We start from the raw sequence: 17,754 nt of genomic DNA on the forward strand, positions 1-17,754 counted from the left end.
AGTTATTGATAATGGCCATTCTGATTGGAGCTAGGTGGTACCTCAGTGTGGTTTTAATTTGCATCTCTTTGATGACTAGTGAGGTTGAACATTTCTTCATGTATCTGTTGGCTGCTCGTATGTCTTCTTTTGAGAAGTGTCTGTTCATATCTTTTGCCCACTTTGTAATGGGGTTACCTTGGCACCTTCCTGACCAGAGATGTGAAAGACCTTTACAATGAAAACTAAAAAATACTGCTCAAATAAATCAAAGATGACACAAAAAAGTGGAAAAATCCTCCATGCTCATGGATTGGAAGAATCAACATTGTGAAGATGTCCATCTTACCTAAAGCAATCTACAGATTTAATGCAATACCCATCAAGTTGCCAGCAACATTCTTCTCAGATCTAGAAAAAAACAATGCAGGAATTCATATGGAAACACAAATGACCAAGAATAGCCAGAACAATCCTCAGAGAAAAAAAAAAAGCAGGAGGTATCACAATACCAGACTTTAAACTTTACTATAAAGCTACAGTAATCAAAACAGCTTGGTCTTGGTACAGGAACAGGCATATAGACCAATGGAATAGAACTGAAATTCCAGAAGCAAAACCTCAGTTTCTCAACCAACTCATCTTTGACAAAGCCTCCACCACTCACCACTGGGGAGAGGAGAACCTATTCAGTAAATGGTGCTGGGAAAACTGGCTGACCACATGAAGAAGACTCAAACAAGACCCCTATCTGTCCCCATACACAAAAATTAACTCTAAATGGATCAGAGACCTAAATGTAAAACCTCAAACCATAAGAACTTTAGAAAATGCAGGATACACCATTATGGAAGTTGGAACTGGCATCCAATTCTTGAACAAAACCCGAAATGCACAGGCCATAAGAGATAAGATAGACAAGTGGGACCTCATTAAACTGACAAGCTTCTGCAAAGCTTCTGCAAAGAAACCATCAAGGGAGCAGGGAGACAGCCCACAGACTGGGAAAAGTATTTGCCAACTCCATGTCTGACAAAGGCATAACATCTAGGATTTACAAGGAACTCAAATGTGCTAAAAAGAAAAAAACATTAATACTATTTTTAAAGTACCATTTTCTTTTTTACCATGATTACTTCCCTGTTCAGGAGTCTGAAATAGCTCTCAATTTTACCAAGTCTACTTTTCTATCTCACTTTCAATGTCCTATATAATCTGGCCCCATTCTAACTATTCAAATGTATTACTAAGCACATTTTCTAGAGTAAAAGTGGTCTCCTTAGGCTCCAGACTATGCTTTACCTTTGCTGGAACCCTAGAGTGGCCTCCCTATCTGCTTCCATATTTCCAAACCTAATCTACCTTCAAGGCCTGCCCAGCTTTTCAATAAAACCTCAACCATTCACCAAGCCCTGTTCCTGTCAATACGAGACTGCCTTTAAACCCACTTAAGAAAATACTGTACAGAAGCAGCAAGATCACAGCTTTAAGAAACTTGAGCTAAAACAATTTCAAAGTATGGGAAACATTGAATTAACACCATGAAGTTATTATGCTTGAACTATTAGAATAAAAACCTACCATTTCTTGATTGTCATCACTTGCTTTCATCCAGACGTTCAGTTTATTAACTTCTTGTTCATAGCTGGTGTGTGGAACTACAAGGACACACATTGTCAGTGACCAGAATGTGGCATAGAATTGAGGGCTGATGTCTTCTCAGACTTTGGAACCATGTAGGGAAACCACTGCTTCATGGACAGGAGCCATTACCATATGAACTTTATGTTGCTGTTTACTTCCCCTTTTCTGATTTTTTAAGTTCATCATACTTTGAATGGAGATAAAAAGTAAAAACAAATACAACCATTCACATGCACACAATTTATAGTGTGACTTTCATGAGATATATAGATATAGATATATATATATACACACACACATACATAGATATAGATATAGATATATCTCCTTTTAAAGGATCAAATGTTAACCAATCTCAAAATCGTTATGGAAATTCTAGTTGCTTACTAACAATACTTATTCTAAGATAAGTTATCCCTGGAAGCTATTTTGATCTTTAGTTCTGTGTGCTGACTAGGAGTTCAGAAGATTCTTAACAAATCTGACCTGTTGTGTAAGTAAATAGGGTACATGTGCCTCTCTGCCCATACCCCCCAACCCTACTCTGTCTTATTGCTATATCAGAGATTGAACAAGTAGGGCTTTCAGTCTTCTAGATATTTAATGGAACCAAATAGAGGGTCTTGACATTAGTAAAGAGGCAAAATGGAGCAAGTAACAGCCAACCAGGACAGAATGTAGCATCACTACATGTCATCTCTACCAATAGTTTCAATTTGTTAATTAAGAAACTGGATCGATACTAAGAAAAGTTATGAGAAAGTTACTATAAGACTGCTAAGTAGAGTGAGCCACTGCTTATTTTGCCAGGACTTCAGGGTTTCTCAAGATGTAAGACTTAATGGCTACAACTGGGGAAGTCCCAGGCAAACCATGACCAGCTAGTTATCCTCCTGCTAAGCCAAATAAATTTTTCTACGAAAAACTCTGGTATATTGAAGTTTAAAGCAAGTGAGAAATGATGCTACAGCTTCTTTTGCTGGATTGATTCATCCTAATTTGAGGGAGAGTCAGAGGGAGGCCATACTCTTAAGTGTATGAAAAAAATTCTGTTAATACAATGGGAGGGGCTACATATGTATGGGGAGGAGAGGGAGAGAGAAAACAGCACAAAGTAGGGTTGTTGCTATTGTTTCATGTCCTCAGCTCTTTGGGATGAAAGAGCTCTCCCCCAGGAAATTCTGTTTGGGTTCGGCATCATCCTTAAAATGAACCTAAGAGAAGCCCTAAAACTAGCTTCTTTTTTATATTGGAAAATCACTTATTCAGTTTTTGCTAAACCTGCCAGCTAAAACTTGACAAAGGTCAAAGGTTGCACTTCTAGTTGTGCACTGTGATAGGCAGAGTCTCAGTTCCTTATAATTCAGTTACCTGCCTTCCTTCCTGAGTTCCTTGGGTGCTGCTGTACTTCCAGACTCACTGGACTGAAAGCATACAAAAGTTCTCTGTTCCAGAGGTCATCTCAAGCAGGATCTAAGAATCTTACAACTGTTGTAGAAGTAAGTGGAAAGATTTATGTTCTGTTATTCCCATTTTAGAGAACACGCTGGTAACTACTGAGACCATACAAGTGACAAAGCTACAAAAATACCAGTTTATGAGAGAGGGGTTCCAATTACATCGGAGACCTGAGACAATAGCGACAGGAATAACAAAAGTTTTTTGTTTTGTTTTTTTAATGTAGAGGGCAGGTCTTACTGAGGATAACTAATATGAATCTAGGTGACCAGCACAATATCTGCTATGATCCTAACAAAACATGAGGTAAAACAGTGCTGACATTACCTGCATAAGGTAGCCTAGTACCTGATCTGGGCAAGAACTAGGGAAAAGCCTTTCTTTCAGACTTGGTGTCTCAAGTGAACCTCAACAATTAAAACCAAAAATGTGATGATAGATATGAGTGGTTGATAGCTCTCAACAATTAAAACCAAAAATATGGTTGTAGGTTTAAGAGGTTGATAGCTCCACTCACCCTTGTCCTCTGGTTCTGAATTTTTAACTTCTATTGCTAGGCACCTTCATAGTCCCTTGTCTAGTTAGAAAAATAGGCTTGATCGGAAAAGATGGCTATACTCCCTATTTCCTTGTCTAAAGTCAATTTAACTCCCACTTCAAGTTTACATCTTTAATCAAATATAGAGGCTTAACAGTTCTACATCTCAAATCACCCGAAGAAATAGATGTATGGAAGAGAACTGATATCCACAGTTATTGCTGTAGTTCTTATTACTGTTCAAAATCTCTTGATGGCCCAAGAATCTAAGCAGTGTTTGGCTGAATTAGTCTCAAGAAAGCCTGCTGATAGTCTGTTTATGGAGGGGAATGTAGCATACATTTTCACTTTCTCAACAAAGGCCCTTCAAGAGAGGCTTTCACCCAAGAAACAAAAGCAAGGATCCCTAGGGCAGCTTGGATGTCCATCCAATGCAATCAAGGTTGCCAAGGAACCCCCTTTCCAGAGAGTGGTGTGTGGCATACAGGTAAAAGACTCGGCTGTAGTTCTGTTTTCCTCCTCAGCCTGAGAAGGAAATGTCATGTCTTTGTTTAGATGTTTGTATCTCTTAAAAGACAAAGATAGGCCAAGCACAGTGGCTCATGCCTATAATCCCAGCAGTTTGGGAAGCCAAGGCGAGAGAATTGTCTGAGCCCAGGGGTTTGAGGCCAGCCTGGGCAACTTGGTGAGACCTTGTCTCTATAATAAATCCAAAAAATTAGCAGGCGTGGTGGCACACACCTTTAGTTCCAGCTACATGGAAGGCTGAGGTGGAAGGATCTCCTGAACTCAGCAGGTCAAGGCTGAGCACCTGTTTGTGCTAGGGTTCAATATCACTGACTAGTATGTCCCCTTCTCAGTACAGCACAAGGCAGGTAAGAATGCTGACATGAGGCTATCCTCCCACCTCAGTCCTTCAAGGAATCAGATCCCCTATTGCATAACTGAGGCTGATCTGTGGAGTAGGGTGACAACACAAGACATAACTACGCAAAGACAGCATACAATTCTCTGGATTGAAAGATTCTAAAGGCAAAGAAAAGGCCTAACATCATTCCTTTATCTCACAGAAATTGCAGCGTAATGCTAATAAAGTGATAATTAAATCAAGTAACATTGACTTAGTTGTTAGAAGGAAGTGAGAGACTGTAACAGTTGATATGCAAACATTAACAGCAGGCGGTCGATTAAATGATCAATTAGACTTCAAATTTCTCAGCAACTTTTTTTTCATACCTCTACCACACAGTTTTGTATCCCTACTAGGAACAGAGAAGAGACCCTAGTTTAAGAGAAAAAAGCAAGACCTTCCTCAAAATCTGTAGTGAGAGTCTTATACAATATAGATTTTAAAACAACAACAAATAACAAAAGGACCAGAATCCAAGCCTACAGGAAAATGAAGACTATTCTGGGGCTCCAGTCAAAGTAAGGAAGTACCACAGTTTCCAAACAGAGGATTGATCATGGCCCTGAGGGAAAGGAAAAGTAAACCACCATTAGCGGCCATTGCTATGCAGGGACTTGTCCAGGTGTCAGGTGAGGAAGAGCTATCTCCTCTCCCCCCACATCCTTACTTGAATTTCAATACAGTCAGTCACTACTGGGATGCCATGCCATGTTAGGGAAGTTTCCAATTTACTTTTGGGCATTTTTCTTTTTTTCTGGTGGGGAGTTTCATTTAGGCAGAGAGAAAAGAACCATGAGCACCCCCTTTCTAGAAGTTACATAACAGAGAAGACAAGAATTTCTAGGAGATCGGAGGCATTGTTAAGTCTTTCTGGTACAATACTTTAATCTACAATTCAAATTTCATTTTTATCCATTGACCCAATAATGTCCTAAGAAGCATTTTTTTCTTCTCTAATATCGGATGGTCAATATATTTTTGATGGTATAAAGCCATCTCTCTAAAAAGCCCCCTTACTAAAAATAAAATAAAGTCATAAACAGGTTTACATCATAAAAACTTGGAAGATAGGGAGGGAAGGAAGGGAAAAAAAAAGAAAGGAAGTTCCAAGTTGTAGCATCTGATCCAAAGATGACAATTTAGTGGCTAGCCCTAAGCATATTTTAGTTATGTTCCAACCATTATATATTTTAATTCTCCAAGTTTAGGGCTGCCAATAGAAAAACACCTTCTAACTTCTAAAATCTTCTTTAATTTGCTAAATGAAGACAAAGTAAAAGACATTCTTTTCTAAAAAACAAATACAGATATTTTTCTATGTGAAGTTAGACATATCCAATACACAAGCTAATAGACAAAGAAACAGTTTTCTAAGATTCTTATTGAGTTCTTCAACTTGCCTTGCCTTCCGTAAAAATAGTTTTCAAAAACAAGACAGCCCTCATGCAAATTAGTATACAAGTACCAATGAAGCAGTGTTTATTTAAACTAACTGTTTAATAGATGGTCACAAAAACCATATTCACAGTACAGAAAGCTGAGTTATAGATGCAAAAATAGTGTCTGTTCTCCTGGTTTATAACAAAGAATAAAATGTATAGAAATGGCTGACATTTGAGCCCAAGTGACTTGTTGATAAAATCGTAAGCCTAAATAGTTCTCCCTCGGCCAAAATAAAAATCTGCCAAGAACTACTTAGGTAATACTTCTTTGGAATAACAGATAGCTTTTAATTTTTCGTTTGCTTGCTTTCTAACAGAAAGCTTTTAAAATCAATTTCCAGTTCTTTGATTCTAGTCAGTCTACTTTTGGTCAGGTTTAATATATATACATACTAACTCAAATTCCAGGCATTGCTAACAACTCAGAAAAAATTAATTTCAGTATTTATAAAGAGAATTGGACACTAACCAAAAGACATGTAATCCCTGTTTCACTAAAGTTCAAATTCAAAAATTAATTATGCTTTAAGTATATTATATACATCTCAAAATAAACAAACATGCTCTTACCAGATACTCAACTAACAAAGGTCAATTACTGTCTGATAGCATAATCAATAGAGCAGTATGTTTTGTCATAAGAAGATATATAATACACAGTATTAGTCATTTAATCAAAAGTCTAATAGGTAGTCAAAATAAGTGAAAGTGTCTTTTTAGTGAATTAACATATATAGCGTCATATTATATTTATATATATCTTGGAAAAGTCTTTTTATATGTTAAGTTATAATTTAACTAAATAATTCTATATAAGTAACTATTCTACTTGAGGCTACAATCAACAAGTAGTCTTGTTGGGTGTGTTGGTTCATGCCTGTAATCCCAGCACTTTGGGAGAACAAGGTGAGAGAATTGCCTGAGCCCAGGGGTTCAAGACCAGCCTGAGCAACATGGCAAGACCTCGTCTCTACAGTAAATCAAAAAATTAGTCAGGTATGGTGGAGCATGCCTGTAGTCCCAGCTACTTGGAAGGCTGATATGGAAGGATTGTCTGAGCCCAGCAGGTCAAGGCTGAGGTTGCCATGATCATGCCACCACACTCTAGCCCAGGTGACGGAGTGAGATGACAAAATTAAAATGTAGTCTTGCAGGATAACAGCAATCCCAATATCCCCAAACCACCAAAAGTACTCTCCCTATTAAATTTCATTTATGTATAATTTGCTATGAATACCTTTTGTCCGACTTTAGCTGATTGGCAACATATTGAGGAAGACCAGCAAGAACAATTGGATATTTATGAAAAACTGCACTACAGAAACTAGCCAGACCTACAAGAAATAAAAAATAATAGAAAAAGCAGTTTGTAAAATAAAAAGCACAACATAAAGTGTCATTTCTTCAACTACATTTCTAAAAAAAAATGAAGTAGGAATAATTTCATTGCTGATGCTGTTGAACGGAATTTTATAAATAAAAATAACTCTTATTTATTGAACATATATATGTCAAACTCTGTACCAGGCACTTTACATTGATTATCTCATTTAATCCTTACAACTAACATCCTAGATTGGTATAAAACTACTGATGAGGCAAATTCAAAACAGATATGTCATGTAACTTGTTCATGGTCACATAGTACAAAGTAGAGCAGTAATTGAAGCCTATGCAGCCTGATTCCAGAATCTGTGATGTAAATTAAGACACAACAAAATCTTGCAGATCACTTAGCAAACTTGAATAACTGACAAAATGCTTACCCCTTGAACATCTGAATTTTAAAACATCTTTTTTTTTTTTTTTAATCTAGGAACATATTACTAGTTGTGGAGGGGCAAGAAATTAGGTAAAATATTGCCAGATCTAGAAGCAGACAAGTGACCAATTTTAGCCAATAGTCTTTATCATATCATGAATAGGGAGGAAACCTCAGTCAACATAGGTCCTGTTTTCAAAGATCTGAGTCTATACCAGAGGATATAGAAAAGTAAACTGAAATACTAAGAGAATAAAATGTTCCATGGGAGTACAAGAGAAAAGCACCTAATTGAGACTTGTAGGTGGGAGGATTACTTAACAGGAAAGGTTTTCTGAAGAAAGTGACCTCTACGCTGAAATCTACTAAATAAATAGAAGGTAATGCAGGGGAGATACGTGGCCATGGAAAGGTATTTCCAATTAGAAATATGTGTGCAGAAGGCCCATGGAAAGTGCAAGTTCAGTATTAATGAAACCTAGAATATTGGGGAAGGGGGAAAATGAGGCTAAGAGCAGTGTGTAAGGACCTGATTTCAATAGAACTTACGTATGACTTACTAAAGATTTCAGACTTTAAAAGACAATGGGGAGCCAAAGCAAGAAAGGTTATCAGATACAATAAGTTGAAAGAAAGGGAACCAGTTGCTAGAAAGCAGAGGTACAGGAAATAAAAAGAAGTGTGGTTAGAATTTTTGGTTATGCTAAGTCAAGTGCTTTTTCTTGAAAGATGACTGGAATCTCAGGATGAACTGGGAAGAAATGAGACTAGTTCCCTTAAGATGCTGGCAATGATGTACAGAAAAGGGAACGCGTCTACACTGTTGGTGGGAATGCAAAGTAGTTCAACCTTTATGGAAAACAGTGGGGCGATTCCTAAAAGAACTAGAAATTGACCTTCCATATGACCCAGCAATCCCCTTACTGGGAATATACCTGGAGAAACTCACATCACTCTACAAAAAAGATACCTGCACACGCATGTTTATTGCAGCACTATTGTTATGCACAATAGCAAAAACATGGAACCAAACATGCTGCCCATCAAAACTAGACTGGATTTTTAAAAATGTGGTACATATACACAATGTAATACTAAAAGGCCATAAAGGACAAAATTATGGACTTCACAGCAACTTGGATGGATTTAGAGTCTATCATACTCAGTGATCTATCATAGGAACAAAGTGAGTACCACATGTTCTCACTCATAAGCGGACCCTGAACATTTATCATACTATAAGAAAGGGATTGGCAGTAGCAGGAAACTGCCTGGAGGAAACACACAACATCAATAAGGGTACCTGATCTCAAACCAAGTGAAGTGGAGACCGAAAGGAGGCCCAAACTTTAACTGTACAATGACCACTTGCATACCTAATCCTGAATTGTACCCCACATCTGTAAAATTAAAAAAAAATTTTTTTACAGATCAACTCCTCTAACATAATGGTAGCTAAAGAAGGGATTTTTCATCTCTCCAGTAATGCTTACCCAACTTCTATAACAGTTAATAATGATCTCGAGTTAGGAAAATGACTATATGAACCTCCTTAGACAGCCAGGGACTTGGACACTAGAACAAACTAAGTGGCTAGATATTGTCAAGAACTCTTAACAAATAGGCTTTTAAAAGTCTCCAAGTATAGGTTACAGAATACATAACATGGCAGTTATTACAAATAGTAATTTCATCTTTGTTAACATAAAAATACTTACTGTGAAGCCAGCTTGAGATGGTTGTGTCATCATGTTTCATTCTCTCCTTTTCTGGATTAGCTAAAGCTTTAATGATACAATCTTTTATATATTAAGGAAAAACTGTAAGTCATTATCAAAGGCCCTTAAAATATAAAAAAATGATATGCCACATCCTGGGAAAAAGTAAAATCATTTGCTTTAAGTCACTACAAATTATTGAAAAATACACTCATTGTAGTACCTTCTTTTCCTCTCTAGCCTCTTTTTCATCTTTTAACAAGCAAGATAGATTCCACCTATGTCAAGATGTTTGGTAAACCTAACATCTCTCCCTTTATACAATATGAAGACACACAAATATGCACACTCACTCACTCTCACACTATTAGCCAGCCGAACTTCAGATTAACCACCTTAATCAACCTCAGATAGTTACTAAAGGAACACCGAATGAAAATAAGTAGTTTACTACTAGGATTAAGCTCTATGAAATGCAAAAATCTATGCTTCACTTGAAAGGATACAAGCCAAGACATCAAAATTCAATGAAGTGAGGTATTCTAATGACTCTACTACAGGTGTTATTAAGTTATCATACTTCTGTATTTGTGACAAGATCTGGAAGACAGTAACAAAAAATAGGTAGCATTAACTATACCAACTAATCAATGGCTATACTTTCTATTTTTCAAAAGAAAAAGCAAATAATGCTTATAATAAAAGTGATTTCCTACCATTTCACATTTAATGAAACTTACAATTCTATCATTGCCTTAGATAATATTTTATCCTACATTTTCCAATTAGGACATAATTCCAGAAGGTCTAAAGTTGGATTTTGAAATGATAAAAGCTAGTCTCGTGTGTTTTAGAAACACCTTTCTAAATATGAACATGATAGTTTATATGTGAATCATAATGCTATTCAAATGTTTCTAAAAACTAAAATCAACAAGTAATGCTTCTAGAAACCAAAATGTGGTATACAAGACAACATTATACTGTCTATAACAGTAGCACTGTCACATACTACTAGAAAAGTAGATCAATGTGTTAAATATATTGTTTAGTAATTTTCTTTTCAGCATAACATCACAATGTTTCATTTGCAAACATCATATTTCCACCTGAGCTGATTTAAATACAACAAAAAGTAAAATCCCTTAAAATAATATCAACCTCAAAACATACATCGTCAAACAAAATGGTTGGATTGCTGTGGCTCAACTTCCCAATCTGTCTTCCAGAAGGTTTCACATATTCCTTGGTTAGGCGCCTACAAGGGGAGAAAAAGGTGGCAGGGATCATCTTAAATATTCCTTATAACACTGGTAGGTTTGTTACATCATGGGGGGAAAATTACTTCCCAGATATCCAAAACAGATTAATATAAACAACCACATTCATCATATACTTTATAGCAAAACTTGGGCTATTTTGGTCAGGGGTTCACCCATATGATATTGAGATTTTATATTAAATGCTTAGCATTTATTAAATACATGTTTCCACTTTACAGTAAAAGTCTAATATCGTTAAGACTCTTAACATACTCTACAAGTACATAAAACTCTTCTTACAGAGAATCATAATTATTTTAGGTTTAGAAGAGCTCATTTATCAATTTAGGGATTACGATAACAATTTTGGTATAATGCAATGAAATGTCTTATGCCATCTGGTTCAGTAACCCTAATAAAGTAACAGCTAATGTTGCACTCCTCAATATGGAAAGTTCTCTGCTCTTCATATTCAAAGTAAACAATTTTAAAAATTAGATTCTATGCCTTTCCTTTCTCTTTATTCCTTCCTCTGCTCATTATTCTTTTACCAGCATTCTGCAAATTATATCTACGAAATGCTTACAGTTCAAAGCAATTATTAAACAGAATCTTAACCACTCCTGATGAGATTATTACATAACACAATTTAGAAATCTAAAAAGGTTACAAGTGACAGGAAGAAAGTTTTCTAGAATGAAAATATAATGAAGTAAATTATGAATTCAATTGATAATTCAGGAAATGTGACCACTCTTCAAGTGACAACCTTGCTATAATTATCTTAAGAAACTTCTTATGACAAAACTGATCCTATCAATCAAAATTATTTCAGCATCAACTGCTTCTGTTTCCTATCCTCCATGCACTAGTGTCTTTTTTGGTTTTGTTTTGATTCACAGAGATGACAGATCATTAGTTTTAAACTTTGGCTACACAATATTCTGTTCCACCTTCACACTTACCACTATCTGCCCCTACTTCTAATCATTTTATTTCAGGTGGCTTCCCTACTTGCCAAGACTAACAACTTAACAACTCCCCTCTTTATTTTTTATTCCATTCATTCCCCTCTGTTTTCATCACCCTGGAGGGAAAAACAAACACAAATTTAAAAAATATTTTCTTAATTATGTCTTCCCCTCAAGCTAGCATGGTGTCTGGCATATGGAACACAATGAGTATATATAGAACAAATTATAGGGTAAATGTGAATGCTCTATGGCAAGCTCTTGTTTTAAGCACTATTCAAAACTTGCAAAATTCTAAAACTAGGTAATTAGTATATTCTATTCTTCATGCAAAAAGTTCAGATAATATCAAACTCATATTATTTAGGCCTGGTAAAATAGTTATAGCTCACAAATGTAACCAAAATTCAAGCATACTAAAAATTCTGCACATATTGTTTTCCAGTAAATTATATTTTTATGCATTTATTCATTCATTCATACTAATGTCTACTATGACAGGCAAAAAGCTAAGCATTAGAAATATAAGAATGATTGCACCTCAGCTTTTTGGCTAAGATCAAGTGTAGAAATACAAGGATGACAATAGTTCCTGCTCTCAAGCCTGGTCCAGCTCAGAAGACAGATTTAAAAGCATTTTTTAAATTTCCATATTCTTAAACAAAAAGAACAAATTTCAGAACAGTACTTTTTACATGCTATCAATAATACAAAAGGGGTAATAATGTATTTATATTGTTATATACACATAAAAATATCTGGAAGGATAACTAAGAAATCAAGCAGCAGTTACTTTTATTGAGGGGGAGGAGACCTGAGTGAATGGAGGATGAACTAAGACTTTTTACGGTCTGTATACCTCTTTTATATTTATTGAAATTTAAACCATATGAGCATATATTCAAAAAATTAGATTAATTTTAAAAAGAAAAGCAATCATAGCAATGAACCTAGGGTATAATAGCATTATATGCATAAGGGATAGTGACTGCACAAACAAAGAATAATCAATTGCATTTGGTAGTTTGTGCCAGAGAAGGCTTCACAGAGGTGACACTGGCGCTTTCTCTCCATAGATGAAGTCAATGGATGGAAAGAGGTTAAAGAGGTAAGGGGAAATCTGTACATTTGTTCAAAGTGGTACATTTAGGGTAACATAGGTAGTCTTAGTACATCTGGAGGTAGAATTTGCAAGAAATAAAGTTGGATGTAGGGAGGGACAAGTCAAGGAGAATCTTCTTATATCACCATGCCATGAAGTTTGCATATAACCTGTAGGCAAAGAATAGTAGTCAAGGATTCTTAAGTAAGAAAATAAACAAATCACTGGAATACTCCACATGAAAGAACTAAGGCAGTGGTGGTAGAGAGAGCAGATGAGACTGATTCAAGGAATTTAATAATACTAAATATATTATTAAATAAACCATTTAAAGCACTTATCTAGTTCTAAACAAACATAGTAATGGCTTCCTAAATATTAGCTCAGACATAAGCTAGCTGAAAGTAAATTAGATTAAGTTTAAATTAATATGAAAAAATTAAAACTTACTTCATGATGTATTTGGCTCTGCCTATTGTTTGAGCTTTAACTTTTACTAAAAGTAGGTGACTATGATGAGTTTCATTCTTCCACTGGCCATACAGATGATATCTTAAAAAATGATAAGACGTAAATTAGAAAAAGTCAAACACTAAGAGGTTAATTAATGCACTATAATATCTAGTAGTTAAAAACATGAAAATAATATGTATTTACCTATGCTGATATGGAAATGTTTTAAACATTCCCCATAGTTCCTCCGACATACAAGCATTGCAGTCCATCAAAGAAAGAGATGGAAGTAGTACCTGATCAGTAATGCTAAGCAAACAACTAAGGTTAACTTCCTAAATGAAAGAAGGAAAAATTATTTCAGTAAGAGGTTCATATTAATCCAGTCCAACAATAAATTTATGACAGCACTGGGAAAATTGCCATTTTTAAACCTCATAACACACAATATCTAATTCCCCACCCATCCTTTTCACAATGCTTGTTTGTATTTTTCCACCTAAAACATCAAATGGGGTGAGGGAAGGAAAGGGTCAGCAAGGAAATGAGGAACTTTTCTCTCTCTCTTTCTCAGCATGTTAACCTTTCAAACAAGAATGCTAATCTTAAAAGACAACTTTGTATGAGCAGCCAAAAGCATCTTGAGCATCAATGTATAAAATAATTATTCACACAGGTGATTAAAGCTTGTTCACAGTAAAATTTGTAATATGCCCTACCTAAATAAACATTATATACATTATTGAATTTTTCTAGTCCTTATCGTTGTCGCTTTATCTTCTTGTTTGCTTCCATCAGACTGAAACTAAAATTTTAAAAAGAAATTAATAAAATGCAAAAAGGTTAAAATGATGCTGTCATAATTTAGTTCCTAATTTGAAAGAAATCTAACTTGCACATGGTTGTGAATTGGTCTTACTTTTTATACACATATAGATTTTAAATACAGCCTGCTATCAATTAACAATTAATTTTTCATTTTATCTATATTTCTAACCTCTAAGCTATTCTTGGCATTCATGAATTTTAAGTGTCAATTTAATAAGCCAATTATTTTCTCAACCTTATTATCACAAACTAAAGCATCCTAAAACGAATCTAAACATTTGTTATAAAATTGTAGCCGGCATAATTTTGTTATAATAAAATTGCATTTTTTCCATCCAGAAGTTTTAGTTTCTCCTCTATAGAATTAGTAAAAGTAAACACAAAAGCAACAAAAACACAAAAACAGAACTCAACACAAAGAAATGTAAAGCTATGTTTTAATTCACCATTACCAAAGTCCTCACTGACAGATAAGACCAAAATATTAATATTGCTGACAAAGACAAAACTATTGCCTAACTTGTACACACTGAATGAAGAAATTCTGGGTTCGTATTATATCTATGATTTGCAGATGGGTCTCTGAAGTAATATTTGACACTGTCTATTAATTCAAAGTGAAATAGTGAGTGATACCTGTGTATGATAAGTGGGTATAGGGTTGGCAGATAGTACAGAAACCAAAAGGACAACTGAACTACTGATACTTAAGAGCACTCTAGATTCTGGGAAGGATTTGTATTTCTCAAGCGAGAAAAGGAGAAAAGCTAATAAGCAGCTAATAAGGTTCTTATTTTCTTGGTAGATAGGAGTATTTTACATATGTATGTGTTTTCCTGCTTGAGGAATTTAATGGGTGTTACCACAGGAAAGTCTAACTTCTGTGCTACATTTTCACATAGCACTAATTCAGGGCCTGCCATGTTACCTTTATGGGAAAACACATACCTTTATGGGAAAATTTTTTTAATTGGCAGGTTAAAAAGTATGGTTCCCTTTCATAGAAGCAATTTATTAAGTCAACATATGCCCTGGTCAGCAAATAAGGAATTGGGTAATGGAAGAGCGGCCTGGCAGGAAAAAAAACAACAACAAAAAAACTAGATATAGCTTTTTGATGGGCTTTTTTTTGGGGGGGGGGCAAGGAGCACACAGTTATGGTGGCATACTGGGTGTTCATTGGGAAGTGAAAATAAAGGGATGCCATAATTAGAAAAACTAGGTTTACAGTATGTTATATTGAGGATTAAGGCAGACAAACTACCCCTTTCCTGGTATACTATGATTCAAATAAAACTAATAAAGTTACATAGCTTTTTCCACAGAAGTAAAACATTTTCTTAGTAACTAAACTGCCCTAATTCCCTTTCTAGGTAACTTGTATGAGTTCTTAACAGCTGTGTAAATTCTCCATTTCATAAGCAGGCAAATTTGAAAATGATAAAGAAATATGGAAAGCAAAATAAAACCATCTAGAAGAACAGTAAACAAGACTTTCCTACCAAAGTTCAATTGTATCAAGAATGTACAGAAATAAGTCAAGAGGTGCATGCAAATAAAAGCAATTGCCTTTTTTTTTTTGGTAAGAAGATAAATACATTCCATTCCCTTGGTGCTTTATTTTTCTTTCAGTTTAATTTTCTTTTTAACTCAGACTCTCCTTTCATACAATACAATGCTAAAAGTTTTGTTGAATGTCAGACAAAAATGGAAGGAAGTTAGAAATGGGGGTGGGAGGGGAACAGGAGACATTTACTCATTTATTCATTTACTCAGTAGGTGCCAGGCACTGGGAATTCAAAAAGGAAAAGGAGAGAGATCCTATCTTTCAGTAGCTGACACTTCTTTAAGTTCAAAACTATACTTGGCAATGTACTGTTTGCAACTGAATGTTTAAGTTTGAATAAAACTAGGCACTCACAATTATGCCTTGATAGGCCATCAGCTGAATGGTCTAAAATAATTCTGCCCTATAAAGACAGAATATCTACTCAATGATCCTGTGTGTTAAAAACAAAAAAAGAGAAGACAGTGTAACTGATGGGGATGCCTAACAATACTGGATACAAAAAAAAAAAAAATGCAGGTCCACCAGGAGGAGGGCCTTTGGAGAGCTGAGGAATAAGTATAAGAATGGTGGATATAATTTGATATTTTTTTTTTAAATCAAAATACAGGCCAGGCACGGTGGCTCATATCTTCTAATCCTAGCACCTGGAGAGGTCAGAGCAAGAAGATCCCTTGAGCGTAGGAGTTCAAGACCAGTCTGAGCAGCATAGCCAGACCTCGTCTCTACAAGAAATCAAATAATTAGCCTGGCATGGTGGTGCACAACTAGTCCCAGCTACTTAGGAGATTAAGGCTAGAGGATTGCCTGAGCCCAGACCAAGGCTGCAGTGAGCTGTGATTGTGCCACTGCACTCCAGCCTAGGTGAGAGTGAGACCTCAACTCAAAAAAAAAAATCAAGCTGCACAGTTAACAGAGAAGAAATTTAGTTCCTCATAATGTAAATGCCTTAAATCTTCAGTGGCGTGCTCTTCTATCTGTCTCATATATAGCTGATTTGGAGTTAATGAAGATTATCCTTCCTCAGAACTGTCCCACGAAGTGCAGGAAGAGCCGCCAGGTGGCAGAATTTCCTGTGCCTCAACTAGCTTGAAAAGCCCTTTGTCACACATGGAATTGACCAGAAGGTGGCAACATAACCTCAAATTCTCAGCACCCACAGATCCCGCCTGCTCTTAGTTTTTTTTACTATTAAAGATATATTTATAACACCTCTAACCTGTGAACATTTCAAATGTTAATTAGGACTATATTTTAATCCCAGAAGACAAAAAGAAGAAAATACTTAAAAAAAATTTTTTTTTACTACATCTGTATCAGTTATGGCATTATTTTCCCCTACCCTATTCTCATTCCTACTACCATTTATTGAATATCCATTATATGCCATGCACAGGCTAAAAACGTCACACTTATGTCTTAAAACTATTCTATGAGAGGAATTTTTGGTTTTAACCTACACAACAAGGTAAATGTTCAATTTTGAAAAGAAATGAATGGGGTGAAGCAGGATCATAGACTTTCCCTCCCTCTCCTAGTAGTTGCTGAAAAGCAATAAGTGGTAAACATCGGCCCCAAAGTTCTAAAGCAATTAGTTTAAAAACTGAGCTTTGGAGCCACTGGTCTAAGGTACATTCTTCCCCTAGCAACCTAAATTTATATTATGAAAAATCCCAAATTTACAAAAAGTTGAATGGATAGTATACTAAATACCTATGTATACCCACCTTTACATTCAACAATTAATATTTTGCTCTTTTTGACTGACTAAAATAATTGGCAGACATGACACTTTATCTCAAAATAATTTGTAATGCATCTCTTAAGAACAAGGACATTTGTCTAAATTGTCACAATATCGCTCTCACACCTATTTCCTAATATCATCTGTCAGTCTGAGGTACAGTCTGCTTGACTTCAGATTTTTCTAAGCTTTACTTGTGAATCAACTTAGAGTATTTTGGCTTTTACCAAGGGCCAAAATATGAAACAAACAGCCATATAAATAGACTGTCCACTCAAATGAATTAAGAGAGCAGAGTGAAGCATAAACACAGACTCTCACCCAATTCTGAATGCAATAAATATAGTATTTTTTAATACCCCAAATTCACCACCAG

At 35.5% G+C, this 17,754-nt stretch overlaps 1 pseudogene; it reads right to left on the minus strand.

The window, feature by feature from the left end:
- The window catches only part of LOC103264751, a 38,221-nt pseudogene extending 23,231 nt beyond the window's left edge, over positions 1-14,990 (minus strand).
- Between the last annotated feature and the right edge of the window lie 2,764 nt (positions 14,991-17,754).

The sequence above is a fragment of the Carlito syrichta genome, unplaced genomic scaffold (assembly GCF_000164805.1).
Source record: "Carlito syrichta isolate Samal-C Ts95f unplaced genomic scaffold, Tarsius_syrichta-2.0.1 Scaffold305707, whole genome shotgun sequence".
Taxonomy (NCBI): Eukaryota; Metazoa; Chordata; class Mammalia; order Primates; family Tarsiidae; genus Carlito; species Carlito syrichta.